Source organism: Pinus tabuliformis, chromosome 5_2 (assembly GCF_031772625.1).
Source record: "Pinus tabuliformis cultivar Carrire ecotype Pingquan chromosome 5_2, CPIR1, whole genome shotgun sequence".
In the NCBI taxonomy this organism is placed as follows: domain Eukaryota; kingdom Viridiplantae; phylum Streptophyta; class Pinopsida; order Pinales; family Pinaceae; genus Pinus; species Pinus tabuliformis.
The window spans coordinates 384,130,783-384,146,316 of record NC_142306.1 but is presented as its reverse complement, the minus strand read 5'-3'; the positions used below and the strand labels follow the sequence as shown (position 1 = coordinate 384,146,316).

Below are 15,534 nucleotides of genomic sequence, written 5' to 3'. Positions count from 1 at the left end.
ATTAGATCTCTTGGGTATTTTTCACAAGATGCCCAAGCGAGCGGGGAGAATGAACATCGAGTTCAGCCCTAACAACATAGTTAAGGCAGAAGACAATTTGGACAACCTCTACCTGCAACTACAGATCCTTAAGGCATGGCATGATGACATAGCATGTAGATTTTTTCCATGTACCTTGGACAGTTACACAGCTGCATGGTATCACAGCCTTCCACCAAACTCCATACAGAACTGGGGTGCATTCAAACACATGTTCCTTTAAATGTTCACTAATGACAAGACCCCAGCTATGCTACTCAAAGAATTGGGAAGCCTGAAGATGGAGGGGAAAGAAAAGGTAAAATACTTCAATCACAAGTTTACATGCATATTGAATAAATTTGCAGTGGATACCAAACCTCATGACTCCATCATTGTTGATTACTACATTTCTGCACTGTCGACGAGAATTGCGCAGTTCATCAAGCGAGTTGTGAAACCAACTCTATTGGAAAACTACGAAGAGGTTATTGTTGTTGAGAAAGACTTTCGTGCAATTGGGGTCATCAAGGATGATGAACGAAAAAAGGAATCCAAAGACGCGAGAAGAAAGTCCCAGGCGATGGTGAGCAAAGGAAGAGATAAGGAAGCAAATGATATTGAAACTCTCAATCGCCTCGTCAAGAACTTGACAACAGAAGTGTCAGAGCTTAAAAAATGGAGAAAATACACATCTGCAAGCAGGCATCTGCCCACACAGAGAGCAGTTCCTCAAGAAGCAACAAGTTCACTCCAAAAAATGTGCAGAGCTCTGTGTTCGACCTCGAACAGTGCACAAATTTTGAGTTTTGTTAATTCCATAAAGAACATCACCCTGATAACTCTTGTTCAAACTCGAAGTGAGTCAGAAGATCTGTATGCGGTCATACATTCGATGCAAAAAACAATATGCAGGAGCAACCTGAAGACAAAAATAATGACGAAGGTATTACACTTGGTGAAGCATTAACTTCTAGGCATGTGGTGAACGCGTATTAGTGTTCACAAGCAATGCTGAAGATGAACACCGAGAAGAAGCCCCCAAAGAAAAAGGACCATTACAATCTTCAGAATAAAGGGGCTCCCCTTACACTTGGAGAAGCACAAGAAAAAATGAGACTATTGTTGAGGAAGGCTAATCCACCAGCCACCCAAAGTAGAAAACATAGAATAAGTTAGAGAAGACAGCGACAGACAAAATTATATCCATGAGCAAAAAACTGCATAACACTCTACTAGACAACACAAACATCAGTTCTACCCTAGACACCTCGGTGAGTATACCACCTCTGGACTACAACATTGTAGATGACATGAAGAAAATTAAAGTGAACATCAGTTTGTTTGAGTTAGCCAAGATCTAGAGTCAGCGAGACATCCCGCTGCGTGCATTGGGACAGACAACAATGGACAAAGCAGCCCCTACTAGCAAGGGAGTAATCACTCCTCTCCAATCACTTTCCACTGTGCTTGACACAATCTAGATGGAAGAAGCAAACCTAGTTTGCCCTCCATTCCTGCTCTCATTTGAAGTTTTTAACTACAATGTTCACAACTGCTTGGTTGATTCTGGCACGGCAGCCAACGTCATGCCGCTCTCCATTGCTAGAAAGATCAATGCATAATGGAGCGAGACATCCCCGTGAATCATCCAACTTGATCGAGCATCAGTACTATCCATTGGTGGACTTTGAGATGTGCCCATCTGACTATCTCATGACGGTTGAGTCCACCAATGCATCAACATTTTCGTTGTGGACATACCGGAAGCATATGATTTACTACTTGGCAGAGGCTGGTGCAGAAAGCTGAATAGATATTTTGCTACAGAATAGTCGCACATGTGGCTTTTGTATAAGGGAAAATGAAATCAAATTCAGGTGGTGTCTGAGAGGTATATGAAGCACAATGTCACTCCCCTTAACGATGATAATGAACCATTGGCCTTCACAGAACTTATGTTTGTCAACTACCTCCTAGAGACAACATTGGGGTGTTATTCTACACAGGCAACTCCAACCCCACCTCACATGCAGTTGGGAATCCTTCCTTGCCCAATTGATGGTACTGAAACATGCACAATACATTGTACCAATACTAGTAGTAGCAGTATCAACAGTAGTAGTAGCGGTAGAAGCACGTTAAACGGTCTGTGTATAGACAAGTTGTGGACAACATACTTTGATGAATCAAAGAAACATGATGCCTCATAAGCCAAAAGTGTCTTGATCGGCCCATACAACAGGAAGCATCTGGTTTCAAGTCGCTTGGAGTTTGAGTGCACGAATAATGTTACTGAGTATGAAGCACTTGTGTTGGGCTTGCAGAAAGCCATCAACCTCAACGTGGTCATAATCAAAGTGGTAGGTGATTCAGAGATAGTGGTATGATAGGTACGTAACACCATTCACTATTTGTCACCGCATCTAAAAAGTTACCAGCAAGAGGTATGGTGACTAATCTCTAACTTCCAAGAATTTAACATCACTAATGTACCACATATGCGTAATGTATCTTCCAATGCTCTAGCAAATGCAACTTCAAGAATGTCATCAATTAGGGATATATTTACTATTTAATTTTTTTACAAGCTATCTATCCCGGATAACATAACTAACTTATGCGTGTTTAATGATGATCAACAAATATTGCATTTCATGGCCAACGCTGATGTCTTTAAAGATGTAGTGATAGATGAAGATGAGAATGAGCACTCTCTGCAAGAAGAAGCTTGTAACAGGAAAGTCCACCTTATCACGAAGGGTGTGGCATAATTGGAATATATTTATGACTTGAAAGAATGATTTAGGGGCCAAGGAACAACAAGACCCACAGTTCCACCATGATGCACGAACTGATCAACCTGGGAACACAACAACATCTAAATTTCATCAATATTGGTACATGTTGCACACAACAAGAGTAGAAATCCTTTGTCCACTTGTTCAAACATCACCGAGATGTATTCACGTGCACGCATGATGATATGAAAACTTATGACAAGTGGATAATCCAACACATCATTCTAATAAAAGAAGGAGTCAAGCGATATCAGTAGAAGCTTAGGAAAGTACACCTATTGCTTGAACCCCTTATACAGAAAGAGCTCACCATGCTATTGGATGCACAAATCATATACAAAGTTTGTCATTCCACGCGGGTTTCAAACCTTGTTCATGTACGCAAGAAGTTCGAGGAAATTCGCTTGTGTGTTGATTTCTGGAATGTGAACCTCACCTCAGACAAAGAAAACTACCCTGTGTCATCTATGGACCCCATTCTATAAACAGTATCTAGGGCACAAATGTCTTCCCTACTCGATGGTTTTTGAGGATACAATTAGGTTCTAGTGCCAGAACCTGACAGGCTGAAAACTACCTTCCGTACCATGTGGGGTACGTTCTCTAATAGACGAATGTCGTTTGGGCTTGTAAATGTAGGTGCAAGCTTTCAATGTGCCATGGACATCGCTTTTTGTGGACTCATTATATAGAGTGTAATGGTATACCTCGATGATGTGGTTGTTTTCTCAAGAAGACAAGAGGACCACAGATGCCATTTGAAGAATTTTTTTTAGCGATGCCGAAAATACAGAATTTCCTTGAATCTCAAAAAGAGCGTATTCACACTATCTAAGGGGGACCTTATCAGACACGTTGTTTCCAAAAGCAAGATCAAGTTGGATTCATATCGGGTCCAGACATTTACACAGATCCCTCACCCAGCCAACAAGAAAGCCACGCAATCCTTCTTGGGCAAGATAAAGTTCCTTCAGAAGTTCATCTCAGATTATGCATCGATAGTCAAGTCCATGATGGACATGATTAAGAAAGATGTAGTCTACAGCTGGGGAAAGAGGGAGAAGTATGCATTCACTCGTATCAAGTAGGCTATCGTAGAAGTTCCTACACTCTACAACCCAAAATTCAAGAAATATTTCCTGTTATACACCTTCGCCTCTGATAATTTGCTCGCTGTAGTAGTCACTCAGAAGGATGAGATGAACAATGAACGCCTAAACCCCTTCGTGAGCCAAATCATGCAGGGACCAAAACTCAACTACCCCGTCGTTGACAAGAAAACTTATGTAGTTTACAAGGCAGTGAAACAATTCAGGCCCTACTTGTTGAAGAGACACTACATAGTCTATGTCCCTCACCTAGTAGTATGCACATTGCTTGTACAACAAGAACTAGGTGAACGATGTACGAACTGGATGATAGACTTTTAAGAGTATGATACTGAAATAAATCTTGTTCACACGATCGAAGGAATTGGGCACTGTAGACTTGCAGCTAAAGTAGTACATGCACCAGAGAGTGAAGAAGAGCTCATCGGTTGGGAGAAGGAAATTGAGATGTATGATATAAGGTGAGAAACACCCACTAAAGATGGAACATCTTGGTATGCATATGTGCGCCAGTACCTTGAGCATAGAACCGTACCCTCTCACATTTCCATCATATAAAAGAGGGAATTGCGCCTCAAAGCCTTAGCATATCAATCGGTGCACAAAGTTCTTTACAGAAAGCACAGTAATGGAGTTTTACTCAGGTGCCTAGAGGCACATGAATTAGAGAAGTTACTACAAGATCTACAAGATGGACCCGCTGGGGGTCACTTTGTGGGAAAAACTACAATGCACAAAGTTATGTGACATCATTTCTACTGGCCCACAATATTCAAGGATGCACATGCTTATGCCCACAAGTGTCTGTTCTATCAGTGATGCGCTGATAGAACACGAAGGTTAGTAGCCCCACTGCACCCTATGGTAGTGACCTAACCATTCCAACTGTGGGGCTTGGAAATCATTAAGGAGATCTTCCCACATTCGTCAAAGCAACACTGCTACATTCTAAGAACAATTGATTACTTCACAGGGTGGATAGAAGCAATTCTACTCAAACAAGTGAAGGACCAGGTGGTCATCAACTTCCTCCAGCAGAACATCATCTCAAGCTTCGGTGTTTTGGTATCACTTTTTTTTATAATGCGGCATACTTTTCGTATTTGAAACTTTATGAATTCTCATTAAATAATGATATTGCACTGAAACACTCATCTAAATACTACCCACAAGGAAATAGTCTAGCAGAATCCACGAATAAAAACCTCATCTGCATAATCAAAAGGATTGTTTTCTGTGAGAAGCGCAACTAGCATACCACCCTAACAAATGCACTATGGGTTGATCGTGTAGCACTCAAACCCTCTCTGAATACCTCACCATACTTCTTAGTATATGGTAAATAAGCCATCCTTCCGCCCAATATCTACTTGCGTACACTTCAGCGATCCCAAGAGTCCCAAGGCAAGCCTTGCCAGATAGTTCACCATAGGATGGATACTCTCCATAAGCTTTAGGGAGAAAGGATGAAATCAAAAGAAAAATTTACACTCCACGGGAATGATATCAAGAGAAGGTTCGGTAAGAAGCCTGCAAGGAAAGCTAACTTTGGTGTTGGTGACTTGGTCTCGAAATGGGATAAGTCCCATGAAGACAAAGGCAAGCATACGAAGTTCGAGTCCCTGTGGATTGGTCTGTACACATTCCATGAGAAGCTTCGCCCACATACATACCCTTTGCGATCAATTGATGGGACGATTAAAAACCATCCTATCAACGACCAAGATCTCAAGCATTACTTCTAGTAGGCTAGGCCATGCCCTGTGCCATGTACATAGTCTACTTACTACTTGTTGTTTTCATTTTGTTTGCCTTGATTAGTGTCTTTGTTTTCATTTGGATTTCTTCGCTTACTATTTTTTTTTCATTTGTTTGAGTTGCTTACTACCTTAGTATTTTTGTTTCTGGAAATAAGTGCTGCCATATACTGAGTTTGGATTTTGAATTAGTATGTGGCTAAGAAAAGAAGAGACTAATGACACTGCAGCACTTGGCCAATCTTGTGTTCATCTTCTCTGCGCTTGGTTATTACTTTTTTCGCTGAAGTCTTGACTGAAAATATGAGCTGTATGTGAGGGAATTTTTGGTCCAACCATGAACCTATTTCCACACTGGGAAACCCCATGCCTGTACTCAGCGTTCTCCTATATGTGTTCAATCTCATGCAACTAGTAGAAATGGAGAAGGGAAAAATCTAAATGAAAAAACCTATGTCAGAGGTCTTACATGCTTCTCTGAAGGAAAAGCCTCTTCTTCTCTCAATAAGTTGGGATCTCTCTTCCACCCCAAAATAAATAAGTGCCTATGCACAGTCCTCTTGAAAAAAATACAAAGGCGAAAGAAGATAAAGACTTCCTACGTAGAAAGGTGAGGCATGCAACTCCACCGGGGTACTCACCGGGCTCGTTGGCAGTGGAGCAATGCATGTATTCATATGTGACTCCGATGTGGTACTCTCTAGGCCCGCTAGTAGCAGAGCAACACTAGAGATGAAAACTTATACTCTAAAAATCTCCAACTCGCGAGCTAAACTACCCTTCCCAATTTAGAAACATTGCGATCAAGTTGAACTTTTGATTTTGTTTCACTGAGTTGGCAGAAGGTGAACCATGTATGTCCATCGGGTAAGTGGGGCAGCCAAAGTAAACCGCATAATGATTCAATACTCCTTAAAAGACCAAGGCCTTGTGATGACAATGAACCAAAATAGAGAAGCTGGAGTTCTACTAGTGTGTCACCAAGTGCTTAGCGGCTGCAACAACCTTAAAATTTTTAGCTTGCATCCAATTTTAGAGCCTCCTTTGAGAGTTTTACTTGCTGAATGCACACACTTAGGTTCACTCCGTGAGCTCGTGTGAATCCTCACACCGACTTTTCTTGGTCATTCAACCGAAAACTTTTGCATGTTGATGTCACTGTCATGCTTGTGACCATGTTCTGGTCATACTCAAGGGATTTGCTTCGTGTGTACATGTTGTGCTCGCTATGTAAACATTTATCACACTCACACACAGAGTCATATACACTATCACATAGGTATCATTACGGTCGACCAACGATCAATCACAAGTTTTGTGCTTGTTGTTCACACCATTGGTCATTCATCTTGAGCACGTGTAACCGGATGGTTTGAGTTGTCTCGTCATCAAGTCATGTAAGTCTTTGTTTGCAAGATCATGTGTGCACCTTTTCACTCTATAACACACTTAGTCATTTTGAAGAAGTTCTGATGACTGGATTCCCCTCTAACAACCGGACCTTCACCCTGCCATCAACTCGATTGACTATTACCAAGAATAGTGCAGAAGCACCAAGCAATCCATTTCAAGCTACATTTCCTGCAAGCTGATCAATCAACCTTCATGTTGGTCAACCGGAGAGTTTGACTCGACAGTCACCCCGGGACTGACTCCCATAAAAAAATGCAAAAATGCTGAAGACCTTGCCCGCTCCACTGAATGAGAAAATTGCATAGATAGGCCAGATAGACACCCAATTCTCATACTTGTCTCCATCAGAAAATTGCACAGTTTTTCCAGCGAGCCCTCCAGTCAATCGACAGGCTGCTCACTAGAAAACTGCATAGTTTTCATGAGCAACCCCTCTTCTTCCCAGCATTCTTCTCAACTTAGAAACTACACAGAGGTGATCATCTAGATATGTTAGCTTGTCATGGTTGTGATTTTGTAAATTATTTGTTGCATTTTAAAATGCAAAAGTGATGATGTGTTTTCCATCACATGTTAAGCAACAACAATGTCTAGTCTTACTTTGTGTTGCATGTTAAACTGTGAAGGTGATGATGTGTTTTCCATCACTTGTTAAAGAAACAATAGTGTTTGGCCTTATTTTTGTAAATCATGTGTTGTTGTGATAATGTGTTTTCCATCTCTTGTTGATGCAACAATGATATTTTGGCCTTATTTTCATAGGTGGGGTATTGTTTCCATTTTAGTGTAAACTTGACCACTGAGTATGTATTATAAACTTGTGCCAAGTGTGGGATGCTTTGGTCATTAGTTGGTCATGTAAGTCAAGCATGTAATTTGCAAGAAATAATGTACTACATGTTTGCAGAGGTTGCAAGTGTCATCTGATTGCTTATGGCTTCGAAGCACAAAGGTGAAGGAGAAGGAAGGGTGACATATTAGATACTTGTAAGTGCAGACATGGTATAAAGAAGTTGCAAATTATTTGTCATGCTTTTGGAGGACCAAAGCTCCTTAGTGGGGAGGATTGATCCAGGTGGCTCCAAACACATGCAGAAGTCCCAGAGGACTCAGAAAGGGTTAACATTCAAAGTGGTCATATCACTCCCAAAGTAGAACTAGATTGAATTGCTCATCGCCCTGATTCCAATAGTGTGAACGACACTCAAATCCGAGCTCGTATGAGGGAGAAAGAGTCATTCAAAGTTGCCATGTGGGCTAGGTTTAGTGGTCCTACAAATAGACCGAGGCCGGGATATGGAATCTGGCTCCCGAGAGAGGGAAAATTTGTTGGATAGTTAATTTGTCTAATATCCCTTATATTAGAAAAAAAAATAAAAATTATTGTTACGAAAAATCCAAAAAAAATATTTAATTAGGTGGCAGGCCATGATCCTTGCCACTCCCGTCGGACCAAGCATAACATTTAAAAAAAAAAATCAATTAAAAAAAAAGTTGACAGGCCATGACCCCCGCCGACCCAAATGCCCCAACCAACACAACATATTATGTTAACATAAATGGAGTGGGCGGGTCCACCGGACCCACACCCCACCAATAAAAACACTATACTATATGTGTTATATATCCAACGGAACTGGTGGGAGTTGAACCCACTGCTGGCAGGCCCGTTGGCCCTGTCCATGTGACGGTTCCACATTTGAACTCACAACAGCACACACCACCAACATTTAAATTCACACCCAAAAACACAAACATATCCGCACTCATATTAAATTCTATAACAGTTACAATAGTTCAAAAACAATATGATAACCGCATTCTTTGTTTGGTGAGGGTGGGATTTGATCCCCTGACCTCCCCACCTCTAACCATCCACCCAAACCGTTACACCACAGGTGGGGGCTTTGTAAAGTCTGCCACCCAACCACCATATAAACCTACGTCTTCATTTGCACGAGGAACAGACGCAGATTTGAACAGAACGGGGAGTGTAGAACACAACAATGGAACTGTGAGCTAGGCCAGAGATGGAACCATGGCGCAGTTCTAGGAGGCAAAATGATGGCACACTTTTCGAGACATAATTTTTGTAGAGAATCTTAAATATTCCTTGGGAGGTAAAAATTATTTTTATTAGAATATAATCAAGTTTACAGTCACTTTTCTCATATTTTCATAGGAAACACAATGGCGAGATTGGATTCGCCTTTTGAGTAGCAGATTTGTAGATTCCCATCAGAGGAGAACCTTTAAGAATCTTGAGGGAATCTTCCAGATTCCTTGGAGGCTTAATTTTCTCAGATTCAGAATGCAACCAACTTTATACTCATCCTTCTCAGAATTTTGCAAGGATCTCAATGGTGATATTAGTTTGCTGATTTGAAAAGTAGATCTTTAGATGACTCGAAGGAGGGAATCTTTAGGGAATCTAGTGGGAATCTAAAAGATCCTTATAGCCCTAGATTTTCAATTTGTGAAAATTCAGAAATTTGACAGTTGATTTTACACTATTCAACACCACAAATCTGATGGTGTAATCAGATTTTCATTCGATCATTCCATTTTTCGGCCACTTTTCAAAGTGGACTACAGGTGTCAGCATTCAATGTGTGAACAGTCATTTTCGTGATATTCGACACCACGAGGATTGATGGTACATCCAGATCGAACAATTATCATCCTCTTCTTTAGGTAACTCCTTTATGTGAGGTATATGCAGAGTGATCATGTACTTGTTTGTCTCTTTGCTTGAGATGCATTGTGGTGTATAGATCCTTGTTTGATGTTTGATATGGGATCTTGCTTTGTTCTTGATGTGAGATGCACTTATTGTAATGTTTTTACTGAGATCCCTTTTTCTTCATGTTGATGGGATACTAATGTTTCGCCATGTATGTTTGAATTGAGATCTCTTTGATGCCATAGTGTGGGGATGCTCATCATTAACATATGTGAAATTATGTCATGCTAATAGAAGTCCTTTTTTGAATGAGAGTTCCTGCAGAGGAACATCTCTTGGAGTCACTCCTGTGTGAGGGCATATTCCTTGTATGATAGAGAAAACACATGCATGTACATCGTCACCCTTTCAAACAATTAATGTAGCGGCCTACACCATATTGACACTGGGGCCCAGAGACATAGTCCATCCTGGACAAACTCCGTTATCAACATCTTGTGTTTTATGTTACTGATTCTTGTCATGTCCCCTCTTCTTTACAACATGCATATATGTTCCTTTATTATCTTTTAAATGCAATTCTAACAACATGGCGGAAGTAAAATATCTTGGTTAAATCCGGGAGTTGTGTTAACTCGGATCATACGCCTTCATTTTGGCCAATTTGGAGAGCAAGGGAATTATAGATCTCAAACCTACAGTGACTATTACGTCTACAGATAGTCTACATCAAGTGTTAGAAAATGTAAGTGTCATTATTTCAATCTCACTAGTGTTTTGGTGTTGTGTGCATGCATTCTGTATTAGTCTGATTTTAAGGAAAGTGTTTATCAGTTTGTCATTCAGAGATTTGCTTATAGATGGGATTTTTTTAATTTAATTTCAAAAAGGTTTTTTAAGTTTATTTGGGTAATAATATTTAGATTTTTAAATTATCACATTTTCTAAAGGATAGCTATTTTCAAAAATGTGTTATTAAAAACATTGGTGATATTAAGGTTTTGAAATAACTCTTTGTTTTTTGTCGGAGTAGATTGTAGATGTGAGTTTTTTTTATTAAAATTTGATGCAAATTTATTTCTTAAGTTTATTTGGGTAATAATATTTAGATTTTTAAGGTATTTCATTTATTAATGATGGTTACTCGAAAAAATGTTTTATTTAAAAAGGTTCCTCATATTAGGTTTTTTAATATGTTTTATTTAAAAAGGTCAATCATATATATATATATATTACTTGAGTAGATTAGAGATAGATTTGAGATATTTTAATTTCATGTCATAAGACTTTTTAAGTTTGTTTGTGTAATAATATTTAGATTTTTAAATAACCATATTTGTGTTAATTGATGGTCATTTGTAAGTTTTTTTTTTTTTTTAAATGTTTGTGATATTAGGAATAATTTTATGAGGTAGATCCACTTTGAGGTTGTCTGAACCACTCAGCCTCAGCCCTAGAATGTTGAGATAATTGAATCCCTCACCCCTAGAATGTTGAGATAATTGAAGATGTTAACCCCTAGAATTTTGAGAGAGTTGAATATATGACCTCCTTTAACGAGGGAGCACCACCAATTGAGATAGCCTTGGGGCTATGGTTTTAGAATAATTTTTTAATAATATTATAATTTTTTTAAAATAATAATTAGTATACATATATTTTTGGATATGCCTATAATCATCTATAATATCGAGAGGGATAAAATCTCTTCATGTGCTAAGCTCTTTTACAATGAAAAAGTTTTGATCCATGTTGAAGCCTAGTAGATATGGAGTTAATATAAATCTAAACGTTGATGTTAACTCATCTTTACACCAACACTAGATCCTTAGATAATATTTGAATATGTAATGTGAATCTGATCCCTCTACAATCAAATCATTGTGGTCATTTTTATTCATCTCCCATCTAGAACTCCATTTGTTTTGCGCAATGTTGGATTTTTCGTAACACCTTGGTTCCCATATATTGACCCTTCCACAACTATCATTACTAAGATGTGAATCTAATAATCCATCTGACTTGTAGCACTACACAATCTTCCATGGCATTTTGGACTCTTTGGATCATTATCTTACTATTTATGTCTCTCATGTGAAGCTTTGTGTATACACTTATAATAGAATGTGTTGAAATCAATATCAGTAAAGGGAAACCTGAGAAAATCAATTTAAAAATCAGTGATTTTCACTAGAATTAAGATGTGGACTATGAGAATACTACATTTTGTTGTTGCTTTTGTCATCAAACATGCCACCTACAAAACTCTTTCCGAATGCTTAATTATCAAGAGAAGTGAAACATTCAAACTTCCAAAATCTAAAATTTGGAATCCCTGTAACCTTGCTATGGCGAGAAGGGACTTTATGTCACAAAAGGATGGTGATGAATTTGATGATGAAATACATCGAGGGGATAACATACAAGACTCAAGGCCTTTAACATCTCATGTGATTCGTGGTGTTGACCATGCTCCTTTGGTAAGAACAAAGATATTGAATAATAATGTTTCTCTAGGTATATTGAAATGAGCTCATGAGTTAGCATATTTAGAATCTTACAAGGAATCCCTTTTAGTTCTCAATGATAAGTTGTAGATCACTTTGATCAAACCACCTTCAAAAGGTTGGATAAAGGTTTTTGAAAAAGATACGAAAGAAAGGTTGTCTTAGGGATCGACCCTAATTTGGGTGGTTATCTTCTCTTGTTGTGACTTCTTTCATTTATGTTGACTTTGCTATTCTCTATACAATTCATCTCTCCATTGATACTACTAGTATTGGGAAAATTGTGCTAAAAAATTAGTCATTATGAAAAATGTTGTAATTTTTTTGTTTGATAAATAGAGTTTTTATCCTTGCAAAATAAAATAAAATAAATGAGGCTAGATCTATCTTAACTAAGAATCTACCAAGCACTGAGAGGGACCAAATATTTTACGGTGAAAACCTCTTTTAGAGTGAAAAGAGATTTGATCCCTCTCAGCATGGTAGATCCAGACTTAAGATGGATCTGGGATGGTGACAAATGCTTGAAAATCCAATATGTAGCCTAATATGGAAGAGATGCTATAATTTCATATTTATACTATTTAAACATTTTAATTTTGCCAAATTACGTAAAAATAAAAGTAACAATAAAGTAAAACTCAACCAACCTAGATCCATCTTAACTATAGATCTACCAAGTAGTTAGAGGGATCAAATCTATTTTCACTCTAAATGAGGTTTGCATCTCAAGATATTTGATCATTCTCACCGCTTGGTACATTTAGAGTTAAGATGGATCTAGGACTAGTTTGATCTCTTTTTTTCGTAAGTCTAAAAATTCCATCATGACTCTTTTTCTAATGTAGTTTTCCCTATACTAGTGGTATCAAAGCATATATGGATGGTACAAAGAATAGAAGAGTAAACAAAAAGGGACAAAAGACACAACTAGAGAGGAGAATCACCCAAATTGTGGTTGATTCTCAAGGTGACCTTTCTTTCCTTTCCTTTTTGAAACCTTAATCGAACCTTCTAAATGCAATATGATCAAATTGATCCACAAATTACACATGGAAGGATATTCCTTGTCAAATCCAAAAGAAGCCAACTCATGAGTTGGTTTCAATATACCTAGAGAAGCATTATTATTTAATATCTATGTTCTTTTTGAATGAGCATAGTCCACACGAGAAATCACAAGATATGTGTGAAGCTTTGAGCCTTGGAGTTTGTCCCTCAGATGGATTTAATCATCAACTTCTTCATAATCTCATCATATTTATCTAACATAGAGGCCTTTCAGTTTATAGGAGGAGTGTTACAGGGATTCTAGCTTTTACATATGGAATTGTGAATGTTTATATTTTGTTGAGAATTAAACACTTGAAAAGTGTTCTGTAAATGGCATGCTTGATGCCATAAGGGATAATGAAAAGAAATATTTTCATAGTCTACAGCCTGATTCCAATGAAAATCATTGATCTTTAAATTGATTTGGTTGAGTAGTACTTTACTCACATCGATTTCTACTCAAATTCTACCATAGATGTATACAATGAGCTACCCACAAGAGACATCAATATTAAGATAATGACCTAGAGAGTCTCCAATACCCTTAGAGATTGTGTACTTCCATAGCTAACCTAGCATATTAGGAATCCTAACCGATGTTGGCATCTTGGTAATGAAAGCTTTGGAAGGGACATAATATAGGAACCAAGGTGTTGAAAACAATCCATGATTTCCCAAAACTATGAGAGTTTGAGATAGGAGAAGAACAATAAATGATGTGATTGTAGAGGGATCAAATTCAAATTACATACTCGAAGATTATATAAGGATAGTGGTGAGGGTGACAAGAGGAGGTAACATTAGAGTTTATATTTATCTTATCTCCAAATTTACCAAGCTTTGAGATTGATCAAATCCTTTTCATTATAAAAATTGTTTGCATATCAATAAATTTGATCCCTCTCAACATAGTAGATTGATAATTGATAGATCCAAAAATAGATGTATATTATTTATTATTTAAAAATATTAATAATATTATTAAGAAATTATTATTAAAACCCTAGCTGCAAGATAATCTCAAGTACTCATGTGCTCAATGGTTGGGAGGAAGTGCTCCCTTGAGTAAATCTACATGTTTAAATATTACATTTTTACAAATAACCATCCATTACACAAACGTGATAGTGTGAAAATCTAAATATTATTAGCCAAATAAATTTAAAAAGTGTTTCACAAAAAAAACAAAACCTCACATCTATCTCGCATCCATTAAAAAAAATTAATGTAAAACCATAATGTCACAAAATTTTTAATAACACATATTTTCAAATAACCATCGATTAACGAATGTGATAAATATTATTACCCAATTAAACTTAAAAATTATTTTCACATAAATAGAAAACCTCACGTGTGCAATTGACTCAGCTTAAAAAAACAATTATTTTGAAACCAGAAACGTTTTTAAATAACACATTTTCTTGTGCAACCATCAATGAGGAAATGTGATAGTGTAAAAGTCTAAATAGTAATACCCAAATAGACTTAAAATTTGTTTTAATGTCAAATTAAAATAAAATCCTCATACGTACAATCTACTCGGCCAAAAAAAACTCACATATATAAGCAAATCTTGGAACTTACGTTTTTGATATAATGTATTGAAATGACTCCAGGGATTTTTGGAACTTGGATTATTTTTAGAAAAGAAAAAAACATGTGTTTGCATGTGGTTTTTGGGAAAGAAAAAAAACGTCTGTTTTGATGTGTCTTCAATAAAGGAATGCACATAATTATCATTTGTATAAAATATGGGCCGTGTTATTTTAGAAAAGTTAAGGATATTGTTGCATATAAGTCTAGTAAAATTAATATAAGGATTATTTTCTTGAAAACTTACTTATGAATCAACTTGCATATAGAAAATAACCCATGTAGTTTTTCAAAACATTGTTTATTTCCAAGAGTAAAAGGAATGCCAATTCAATGTATTAAAAGAGCACAAAAATATTTAGGAAGACATGTTATTTTTCATAAAGAATGAAGGTGCTAGAGGAAAAATAAAGAAATTGAGTTATTTTATTAAAAAGGAAAAAAAATATTGCATGGAATTATGTGTGGGAAGTTAGATTATTAATTTATTTGAATTTCTTCACATGATTCTTATGCATTAGATTCTGAAAGAGAACCACTAGAATATGTTCTTATTTTATTAGATTTTCTTGATGAGAAATATGCACAAAGTAGAAC

The 15,534-nt window shown here is 37.3% G+C and overlaps 1 pseudogene; it reads left to right on the top strand.

Moving 5' to 3' along the window:
• The first annotated feature begins 319 nt into the window (after positions 1–319).
• The window catches only part of LOC149159083 (uncharacterized), an 82,681-nt pseudogene continuing 67,466 nt past the window's right edge, over positions 320–15,534 (top strand).